We start from the raw sequence: 11,823 nt of genomic DNA on the forward strand, positions 1-11,823 counted from the left end.
ATGGACATTAGTTCGAACTAACTTTCATAGGCGCTACACTAGCGCTCCGTTAGTTTGAACTTAATTCGAACGAATGGAGCGCTTAGTTCGAACTAGGTAATCCTCATTCCACGAGGATTAAGCCTAGTTCGAATTTACTAGTTCGAATTAAGGGCTGTGTAGCCCCTTAATTCGAACTAGTGGGAGGCTAGCCCTCCCCAGCTTTCCCTGTTGGCCACTCTGGCCAACACCAGGGAAACTCGTATGCCCTCCTCCCAGCCCCGGACCCCTTAAAGGGGCACGGGCTGGCTACGCCTGCCAGCACCCAGCCAGCAGACCCTGCACCTGGCACGGCTCGAGCCAGCCACCCGATGCCCCCCAGCCCTCCCCCTCTTCCCAGGACTAGGCTGGCGGCTCCCGGGAGCTTGCCTGGGACCGCAAGAGGCAGGCACCAGCCTGGGCTAGTGCGGACATCGTGGACCTCGTCCACGATCTCTGCTCTAGGCACAGGAAAGTGGCCGTCTAGGGCAGGAGAGCTGCCAGCCTGGCCACCCAGGAGCAGGTGTGCATGAAAATCAAGGTGGTCCACTGAGACCCCCGACCCTGAGCCCTGAGCTTACAATGGCTGTACTGGGTCAGACCAAAGGTCCATCTAGCCCAGTAGTCTGTCTGTCGACAGCGGCCAACCCTAGGGCCTCTGGAGGGGATGGACCGAAGACAGTGACCAAGCCATTTGTCTCGTGCCATCCCTCTCCAGCCTTCCACTAACCTTGGGCAGGGACACCACTCCTACCCCCTGGCTAATATCACTCCATGGACCCAACCTCCATCACTTGATCTCACGTCCCTTTAAACTCTGTTCTAGTTCTAGCCTTCACAGCCTCCTGCAGCAAGGAGTTCCACAGGTTGACTCTTTGCTTTGTCAAGAACAACTTTTTGTTACTAGTTTGAAGCCTGCTATCCATTCCTTTCCTTTGGTGTCCTCTAGTCCTTCTTTATGGGAACTAATGAAGAACTTTTCTGTATGCACCCTCTCCACCCAACTCCTGCTTTTAGAGACCTCTATCCTGTCCCACCTCCATCTCCTCTTTTCTAAGCTGAGAAGTCCCAGTCTCTTTAGCCTCTCTTCATATGGGACCTGTTCCCAACCCCTGATCATTGTAGTTGCCCTCCTCTCTCCCACCCTCACTCTTCCCCTCTCCCACCTCCTTTTCCCAGTCTCCCCCAGTTTTGTTCAATAAAGACAGATTCCATTTTTGAACACAATTGTCCTTCATTTTGTACATCAAGAAAAGGGGCTAGGGAAGGGTAAGTGGAAGGAGGTGAGGGAGGAATGGGGTACGAGCCCCCGATGGGGAGGACTGGGCTGGCTCTGTGGGTTTCTGGGGGTGGAAGCTCTCCTGCAGCCCCCCAATTGCCCCCTCTCCCCAGATGGCAGCCTGCGGCAAGTATAGCCGGGCTGATGGCCGAGTGTTGTGATGTGCCCAGTGTGGGTACTCCGGGCACTCCAAGCCAGGACTGGTATGCAAGCAGGGCACCCCTGAGAACTGTCTGTCCGGGGTGGGGGTCAGGACCCTTTAAGCGCAGCCCTCGGCTAGCCTGAGACAGCAGCTCCACGCTCTAAGTCCTCCTGTGATGCCCTGCCGGCACTGCTTCCGGCCATCCTTAAGCCCGGTTCAGGGTCCACTTAATGTGGACATGCTAGTTCGAATTAGCAAAACGCTAATTCGAACTAGTTTTTAGTTCTAGACACGTTAGTTCGAATTAGCGCTGTAGTGTAGACGCACCCCCAGACACTTTAAAAAGAGGATGTGCACATTTCAGCTTTCCTTGCGTAACAGCTGTTATTTCGAAATAACTTTGCTAGCATCTACACAGCCAAACCACTATTTCGAAATTAATTTGAAATAGTGGAGTGCTTATTTTGAATTTGTTAAACCTCATTCCAGAAGGAATAAAGCCAAATTCAAAATAGGTATTTTGAAATAATTGCTGAGTAGACACTTACATCAAAATTGGGAGCCTCCAGCCTTCCCAGGGTGCCCTCGTGGCCACTCCAACCTCAGCCAAGAACACTCCTCTTCCTCCCGTCTCCCTGGAGCCCTTAAAAAGGTTGACTCTGGCCACAGTGCCTGTGCCAGCTCCAAGCCTGCCAGCCCAGAGCCAGCAGTCACTGCCCCAACCCAGTGGCCCCAAAACATGAGCCAGCAAGCCACTGGCAACAAGCCCTGCACCGCTCCCCAGGAGCAGTCTCCCAGCTCCCAAGAGTCTGCTAGGGCCTGGAGAAGGTGGGCGCCTTCCTGGTCGAGGGTGGAGATCATGGACCTTATACAGGTTTGGGGGGGATGCCCCCAATGTCCATGATCTCTACACTAGACAGAGGAACGCGGCTGACTATGGCAGGATAGGCCAGCCTGGCCACCAAAGGCCACATGCAAACCCAGGAGCAGATTTGCATGAAAATCAAGTTGGTCTGGTGAGACCCTGAGCCCTGAGCTTCCTCTCCCCCTTCTTCCCCTTGCTTCCCCCTTCCAGCTCTCTCCTCCCAGGTCTCCCCCTCTCCTCTCCCACGCTCTCTTCTCCCCTCTCCTGCCTCCTTTCCCCAGTCTCACCACAGATTCATCCCCCCCCCCCCGTTTTGTTAAAGAAAGAGAGATGGTGTTCATGAAAATACGTGTATTTTATTTGACATCAGGAAGGGGGGCTAGGGAGGGGTAAGTGAAAGATGAGGGAGGAATGAGGCAAGAGCCCACAGCGGGGCAGGTCAGGGAGACTCTTAGTGCTCCTCAGGGTGGAAGTTCTCCCGCAGGGCCTCCCGGATGGCAGCCTGCAGAAAGTGCAGCCAGGCTCGCAGCAATGCGTCCATGAGAAGCACCAAAGTGCCCAGGTGCAGCCGTGGCTCCATGTTGCAGAGTACTGTGGTGTCCCGAGTGAGGGCAACCAGAGCACACAGAGACAAAATGCTTTGCTGTCCTGCATCGAGGTAGGCAAGCAAGCAGGGAAAGCTGAGAACCAGCTGTCCAGGGGGTGTCCCTTTAAGCACAGGCTCAGATAGCCTCAGGCAGCAGCCATACAAAGTAACTCCTGACCTGATGCCCTGCTGTACTTGGTTCCGGCCAACCTTAAATGCGATTCAGCGTCCACTCAGTGTGGACGCACTATTTTGAAATAGCAAAATGTTATTTTGAAATGCATGTTGTGTGTAGATGCGTTATTTCAAAATAAGCTATTTTGAAATAACACTGTAGTATAGACATACCCTGAGATACTAACAGATTTATTAGGACATAAGCTTTTCTGGGTAAAACCCACTTCATCAGATGAGTTTGTGTGGACGTTACAGAGGCAGGGGTGTATATATAAACAAGAACATTTGTGAATTTGTTTGTATAAATTAAGCTAATCAGATCAGGCTGAGAGTGGCTCATCCTAAGGATTTCAACTGGTTAACACATTACAAAGGAAATTTCCTTTCTCCAGATAGTCACAACTCTACACCAAATGCTGTGAATGACTCACTTCTCTCTTGACTTGTATATACTCCTTTATATATACTCCTGCTTCTGTAACTGCCACCCACCATGATCTGGTTGCCATGCTCTGCCACCTATGGTGTCTGGACACGAGTGCAGACTGGTGGGACCACATTGTCCTGGAGCACTGGGGAGACCGACAATGGCTCCAGAACTTTCAAATGAAGAAGGGGACCTTCCTTGAGCTGTGTGAGTGGCTTGCCCCTGCCCTGAGGTGACAAGACACACGCGAGGCCTGCTATCCCCCTCCAGAAGCTTGTCGCCATCGTCCTCTGGAACCTTTCCACACTGAACAGCTATCGATCTGTGGGGAACCAATTCGGCATGGGGAGATCGACCGTTGGGGCACTGCTCATGCAGATATGGCATTCTCGGTCTATTGTCCCAGAATGGGGGAATGAAGGAATGGGCTTCCATACGGTAAGGGGAGTGGTGGTGCAAGCCCCGTCTCCGGGAGGCTTAGTTCTATCCCACCCACATAAAGCCCTGCCTGGGGTGACCGTGATTGCATGGGGTTGAGTGGAGGTGAGGGGGACTAGGAGCAGGAAGAGGGTTGAACTTTCAGGCACCCTGGCACCCCTGTGATTCTCAGTTTGTTTGTCTCCTTCTGCAGGTGGTCAGGGCTATCAACAGCACCCTGCTGGGTAGTCATCCACCTGGCAGATGTGGATGCCATCATAGAGGGGTTTGGCACCCTGGGCTTCCCCAACTGTGGGACATAAATGTCGGGTGGTTGGGGATAGCACACGACCCATGTGTGTTCAGGAACTCTAGCGTCTGCCAGAAGCTACATGCCAGGACTTTCTTCGCTGACCACCACATCAGTGTCGGGGACGTGGACATACCCATGTGTCTGATGGGGGATGCAGCCTATCCCCTGCAACTGTGGCTCATGAAGCCGTACACAGGCCGCCTTAACCTTTCACATCAGGCATTTAATGCCAGGCTGAGCAGGGCCTGCATGGTGGTCGAGGGTGCCTTAGCTGCCTGAAGGTGCATTTTAGATGCCTCCTCCCCCATCTAGACCTCAGGAGCACAACATCTCACATGTGGTGTCAGTGTGTTGTGTCTTGCACACCATGTGTGAAAGGAAGGGGGAGGTCTTTCTGCCAGGGATAGGGGCCAGAGGCACATCATGGGGCTGTTCACATCCGGAAGGCCCTGACACTATTCCCTGGTCTGTCCCACTGGGGGCTGTGCTTCATTCCTCACTACCATCCTTCCACTTACTCCTCCTTTCCCCCCATTCCTGATGAAAAAATAAACACACCTTTTTGGGGGAGGGACAAAATTTAACTTTCTTTATTTTACAGAACTTTGGGGTAAAAGAAACTGGGGGAAAGAATCTGGGAGAGGGGAGGAGAGAGGGTGGAAGAAGGCGGTGTGAAGCATCTGGGAGGAGGGAGGAAGAAGGGGGAGAAGAGAATCAGGGCTTGGTCTAGGAGTGGCACCGGCCTCTGTGGGTTCCACTGCTGTGGATGTGGGGGCTACGGTGACCACGGGGGAAGGGGAGAGGTGAGGGTGTAGAGGGAGAAGCAGGAGGGGAAGAGAGAGTGGGAGGAGGAGCAACAGCTGGAAAGGGAGCAGAGGCTGGAGCAGGAGGAGGCAGCATGCTCTACATCAGGGTATGCACATCATTGCACAGGGAACAGTCCTGTGCAAGCAGCTCCTGCTAGCTCTCCCACCACAGCTGCAGGTCCTCCCTCCCCCAATGGTCGATGGTACTGTTCAGAGCGTGCAATGCAGCCAGGTGCTGTTGCTGATATTTGTCCATTGGATGTGCATGCCTGTGGAACCCTAGGGTGCGGGAGGATGTTCTGGGTGGTGTGGGCCGCCCTCCACTTGCAGCTGGTCCCACTGTAGTGAGCAAAGAAAGATGGCCAGTCATCCCAGGGGACACAATGCCTGAAGCCCAGGCCCCATCTGTGAGCCCACAGCAAGAGTTCTCAGCTTTGTTGCATCCAATGTGCTTATAGCGAGGCCATGTGCACTATGGCCAGTGGCCCCTGATTTCCCTGGGACTGGGGGGGTTGCCCTGAGACTGTGGCCATGTCCATGTGTGGGAGCGCTGAGTGTGTATGTGTGTGTGGTGTTCCCTGCCTCCTTCTTGCCACAAGGGGGCTTGTGGATGGAGGGTGTCCCACCCCAGGGTCAGGAGCCTTGCAGGCCTCTCTAGACACCCTAAGGCCAAGAACCCATGGCTCCTGTCACAGCCTGCTGGGGCCATGTGTCCAGGAGTGGCATGACACATGCTCCCATATGCACAGGTGGCAGCGTGATCTGCGGACAGCAAGGGCCAAGCGTGGAGATCCTAGCTCCCCCCCCCCCCCACAACCTGCATGATGAGAAAGTGATGGCACTTATATGATGTTCCTTCCCCGTCCTCAGACGATGCCTGGGAGATGTCCGCAGGGAGGCCTCAGGGCTCCTGGGTCAGGTTGGGGGACAGGCTGGATTCCTCCCAGTTCTGGGCCTCCTCCGCCTCGTTGCTGTCATCTGGGGCCCCAGCAAGGATGACAATGGGCACCTCCATTGGGGGGAAAGGGACTGTCCCACCCCTCAGGATGTGGTCCAGCTCTGTATAATATGGGCAGGTGTGAGGCTCTGCCCTGGATCAGGAGCTGCCCTCCTTGGCCCTGGCATAAGCCTGGTGGAGCTCCTTGACCTTCCTCCGCACCTGTTCTTGGGTGTGGATGTGACCTTTGCTCCCCAGGCTGGCTGCCATGTGGCCATAGACATCCACATTCCTGTGTCTGGTGCGGAGATCCTGGAGGTTTGTCCCATCCCCCCAAACCTCAATAAGGTCCAGGATCTGCACACTAAACCAGGAAGGTGCTCGACACTTTCAGCCCCTGGCAGGCTCCTGGGAGCTGGTTGAATGCTCCCAGAGAGCAGTGGAGAGCTGACTGGCACCATCTGTATGGCTCATCTTGGGCCTAAATGCAGTCAGCGGCAGCTTCAGGGTGGCTCAGGGCTGTCAGGCCTGCTGTGAGCCACAAACCCTGCCTGCAGAATCTGCAGCTTTAGGGAAGGGCTCCAGGGAAGGGGGAAAGGGGAATAGAATTTGTCTGTGTGTAGTCAGAGCGACCACTAGGGCACCCTGGGAAGGGCTGGAGACCCCCTATTTCAATATAGCCCCTATTCCCTGTATACACAGCACCTATTCTGGAATAGCTATTTTGGAAAAGGTGTTATACCTTGTAGAATGAAGTTTACAGAACTCGAAATAAGCCATTTGCTATTTTGAAATATTTCAAAATAGCGGTTTGGCTGTGTAGGCACTCACAAAATTATTATATGCCTAGGAAGGTTGTGGAATCTCCATTTTTGGAGATACTTATGAGCAGGTTAGATAGACATCTATCAGGGATGGTCCAGATGGTACTGGGTCCTGCTGTGAGGGCAGAGGACTGGACTCAATGATCTCTCGAGGTCCCTTCTAGTTCTAGTGTTTTATGATTCTATGATTTCGGAATAGTCATTATTCTGAAATAACATTGCTGTGTACACATATCATAGAATCATAGAGCTGTAGGAGACCTCAGGAGGTCATCAAGTCCAGCCCCCTCCCCAAAGCAGGACCAACCCCAGCTAAATCAACCCAGCTAGGGCTTTGTCAAGCTGAGACTTAAAAACCTCTAGGGATGTAGATTCCACCACCTCTCTAGGTAACCCATTCCAGTACTTCACTGCCCTTCTAGTGAACTAGATTTTCCTAATATCCAACCTGGACCTCCCACACTGTAACTTGAGACCACTGGGTCTTGGTCTGCCATCCGTCACTACTGTGAACAGCCTTTCTCCATTCTCTTTGGACCCTCCCTTCAGGAAGTTGAAGGCTGCTATCAAATCTCCCCTCACTCTTCTCTTCTGCAGACTAAACAAGCCCAAATCCCTCAGTCTCACCTCATAGGTCATGTGCTCCAGCCCTCTTAATCATTCGGTTGCCCTCCATTGGACTCTCTCCAATGCATCCACATCCTTTCTATAGACGGGGGGGCCCAGAACTGTACTCAGTACTCCAGATGTGAACTCTCCAGAGCTGAATAAAGGGAAATAGTCTCTTCTCTAGATCTGCTGGCAATGCTCCTCCCAATGCAGTGGTTCCCAACCTTTTCCCATGGGGACCCATTTTGACAATTCAGAAAGACTTGGTGACCCAAGATAATTCAAAAACGGGGGGAGGAAGGAAGGAAGAGCCACCTGGGGAGACATTAGGTGACCCTAGCTTAGGGTATGTCTACACTACCACCCTAGTTCGAACTAGGGTGGTAATGTAGGCAACCGGAGTTGCAAATGAAGCCCGGGATTTGTGAAACAAGGAGTAACGGTAGTTCGGACTAGGAATCCTTGTCCGAACTACCTAGTCCGTGCCGCCGCGTGTAGCCGCGCGGCACGGAGTCCACACTAGCGGACATTTAAAAATGGCGGCGCCCGGCTTTATGCAAACGAAGCCCAGGAAATTCAAATCCCGGGCTTCATTTGCAACTCCGGTTGCCTACATTACCACCCTAGTTCGAACTAGGGTGGTAGTGCAGACGTACCTTTAGTGTCATCTGCAAACTTGCTGAGGGTACAATCCATCCCCTCATCCAGGTCATTATTAAAGATGTTGAACAAAACCGGTCCTAGAACCGAACCTTGGAGCAATCCGCTAGAAACAGATTGTCAACCTGACATTGAGCAGTCTAGACATCTTACAGTCCATTTATCCAATCCATGCTCCCTCAACTTGCTGGCAAGAATATTTTTGGAGACCGTATAAAAAATTTTGCTAAAATCAAGGTATATCACATCCACTGACTTTCCCATATCCACAGAGCCAGTTACCTCATCATAGAAGCTAATCAGATTGGTAAGGCACGACTTTCCCTTGGTGAATCCATGTTGACGTTTCCTGATCACTGTCTCTTCTTCCAAGTGCTTCAAAATCATAGAATCATAGAATACTAAGACTGGAAGGGATCTTGAGAGATCATCGAATCCAGTCCCCTGCCCTCATGGCAGGACCAAATACTGTCTAGATCATCCCTAATGGACATTTATCTAACGTTCTCTTAAATTTCTCCCTTTCTGCTATACTCCTTCCTAGACAGTCGCTTCCCATTCTGTATTTGTGAAACTGATTGTTTCTTCCTAAGTGGAGCACTTTGCATTTGTCTTTATTAAACTTCATCCTGTTTGCCTCAGACCATTTCTCCAATTTATTCAGATCATTTTGAATTGTGACCCTTTCCTCCAGAGCAGTCACAACTCCTCCCAGTTTGGTATGATCTGCAAACTTAATAAGTGTACTTTCTATGCCAATATCTAAATCGTTGATGAAGATATTGAACAGAGCCGGTCCCACAACAGACTCCTGCGGAACCCCACTTGTTATACCTTTCCAGCAGGATTATGAACCATTAATAACTACTCGCTGAGTATGGTTATGCACTCACCTTATAGTAGCCCCATCTAAGTTGTATTTGCCTAGTTTATTGATAAGAATATCATGTGAGACCGTATCAAACGCCTTAATAAAGTTTAGGTATACCACATTCACTGCTTCTCCCTTATCCACAAGACTCGTTATCCTATCAGATTGGTTTGACATGATTTGTTCTTTACAAATCCATGCTGGTTGTTCCTTATCACCTTGCCACCTTCCAAGCGTTTTCAGATGATTTCCTTAATTACTTGCTCCATTGTCTTCCTTGAGGATCCCCTCCATGATTTTTCCGGGGACTGTAGTTCCGTGGATTGTCCTTCTTCCCTTTTTTAAAGATGGGCACTACATTTGCCTTTTTCCAATCATCTGGGATCTCTCTTGATCTCCACGAGTTTTCAAAGATAATGGCCAAAGACTCTGCAATGACATTTGCCAACTCCCTCAGAACCTTTGGATGAATAAATTCTGGACCCATGGATTTTGTGTATGTTTGGCTTTTCTAAATAGTTCCTAACCTGTTCTTTCCCCACCAAGGGCTGTCCATCTCTTTCCCATATTGTGTTGCCTCGTGCATTTGTCTGGGAACTGACCTTTTTTGTGAAGACAGAGGCAAAGAAAGCATTGAGTACTTCAGCTTTTCCCACATCATCTGTTACTAGGTTACCTCCCTCATCCAGTAAGGGCCCCACACCTTCTCTGATTACCCTTTTATTGCCAACATGCCTGTAGAAATGTTTCTTGTTACCCTTCACATCCCTTGCTAGCTGCAATCCTAATTGCACTTTTGCCTTCCTGATAATTCCCCTGCATTCTCGAGCAATCTATTTATACTCCTCCCTAACCATCTGTCCAAGTTTCCACTTCTTGTAAACTTCCTTTTTGTGTTTAAGCTCACCAAGGATTTCCCTGGTAAGCCAATCTGGTTCCTATCATATTTGTTTTTCTTATTGCTTATTGGGATGGTTTCTTCCTGTGCCTTCAATAAGTTTTTTTTTTAAATACTGCCAGCTCTCCTAGACTCCTTTCCCCTTCATGTTAGCATCCCAGGGAATCCTGCCCATCAGTTCTCTGAGGCTATGTCTATATTACCAGGCTATTTATTTCAAAATAACAACTCCCCAAATAACTATTTTGCAATAGCTTATTACTTTTCACAAGCAGGAATTATTTAGAAATAACAGGCTCGGTAGTGTAGATGCTGGAGTGTAGAAATGCCTGAAGGGCCACCGGACTCCTTGTTATCTTAGCAGGCTAAGCTGGAGAGGAACAAGGGGTTCCAACTCATGCCATGTGATCATAACTGGCAAATGGAGTGGCATCGACCTGCACTGCCTATTATACCTTCAGCTGAGAGCAAGAGGAAATTTAGGACATACATGCAGGTCAAGAGGCACGCTGCAAAACACTTTCAGACTCAGGCACATGGCACACACGTGCACACCATAAATAGAATACACATAAGGACCACCATATGAAGAAAAAATTTGTGAAACCCACAGAGTAAGAAGGTATGGAGTCTATTTGAGGGGAGAGTTCCTACCTAAGGAATGATATTTCAGAGGCAAGCCTTACCAGACAGAGAGACCCACCACACACATTTTTTTAAAGAATATTTAATGGTTTAACAGGTTTTCATGAAACATGTTCACATTCAGTGTGCCATAAAAATCACACTGTATGATCATGTTCTAAAACCAGTCCCATTTTGCAAATCACTATGAATACTTAAAAGTGCAAACAGTAGTAGATGGGCACAAGGCAACCACTTACATTTTTGTCAGGATGCACTTGTGTCCTGTTCTCACTGTAGAAAAATGCACCTACCAATAGATCCATGGGAGACTGATCAAAAGCCCATGGAAGTCAATGGAAAGACTCACATCAATTTTCCAATGGTATCTGCATCCAGCCCTGAAAGGGGGATAGTCATGGTAGCGAAAGGAAATGTGCCAACCAGCAGGACTCCTCCCAGTAAAAATGATATCCTTTTGATGGTAAGCCATCAGCAATTCTATATAGTTAGGCTGCGTCTAGACTGGCAAGTTTTTCCGCAAAAGCAAATGCTTTTGCGGAAAAACTTGCCAGCTGTCTACACTGGTCGCTTGAATTTCCGCAAGAACACTGACGATCTCATGTAAGAAATCAATGCTTCTTGCGGAACTACTATGCTGCTCCCGTTCAGGCAAAAGTCCTTTTGCGCAAAAGGGCCAGTGTAGACAGCTCAGATTTGTTTTGCGCAAAAAAGCCCCGATTGTGAAAATGGCGATTGGTGCTTTTTTGCGCAAAAGCACGTCTAGATTGGTACGGATGCTTTTCCACAAAACGTGGAATTTTGATCAAAATTCATCTTAATTTTGATTTAAAATTCAATTTTGATCCCAACTCCTACGTTCCCCCAGTGAAATAGTTTATCACAACGTTGGTGGTTTTCCAAGCAGTGCAACCCAACACCAAAGTTGCTCAGTTTATAGTTTAAAAGATTTTTAAAAATCTAGTTGCCCGTCACGTTCTCCTGGATCTGAAAGTCAAGTTGGTTCTTTCTTGCTAAAAAGGGTGTACTCATCTATACAGTAAGGGTGTGTCTAGACTACATGCCTCCTTCGACGGAGGCATGTAGATTAGCCAGATCGGAAGAGGGAAATGAAGCCGCGATTAAAATAATCGCGGCTTCATTTAAATTTAAATGGCTGCCCCGATCTGCCGATCAGCTGTTTGTCGGCAGATCGGGGGAGTCTGGACGCGATGCCCCGACAAAGAAGCCTTTCTTCATCGACACAGGTAAGCCTGGTTTCACGAGGCTTACCTGTGTCGATGAAGAAAGGCTTCTTTGTCGGGGCATCGCGTCCAGACTCCCCCGATCTGCCGACAAACAGCTGATCG

The sequence above is a fragment of the Pelodiscus sinensis genome, chromosome 15, assembly GCF_049634645.1.
Source record: "Pelodiscus sinensis isolate JC-2024 chromosome 15, ASM4963464v1, whole genome shotgun sequence".
Classification (NCBI taxonomy): domain Eukaryota; kingdom Metazoa; phylum Chordata; order Testudines; family Trionychidae; genus Pelodiscus; species Pelodiscus sinensis.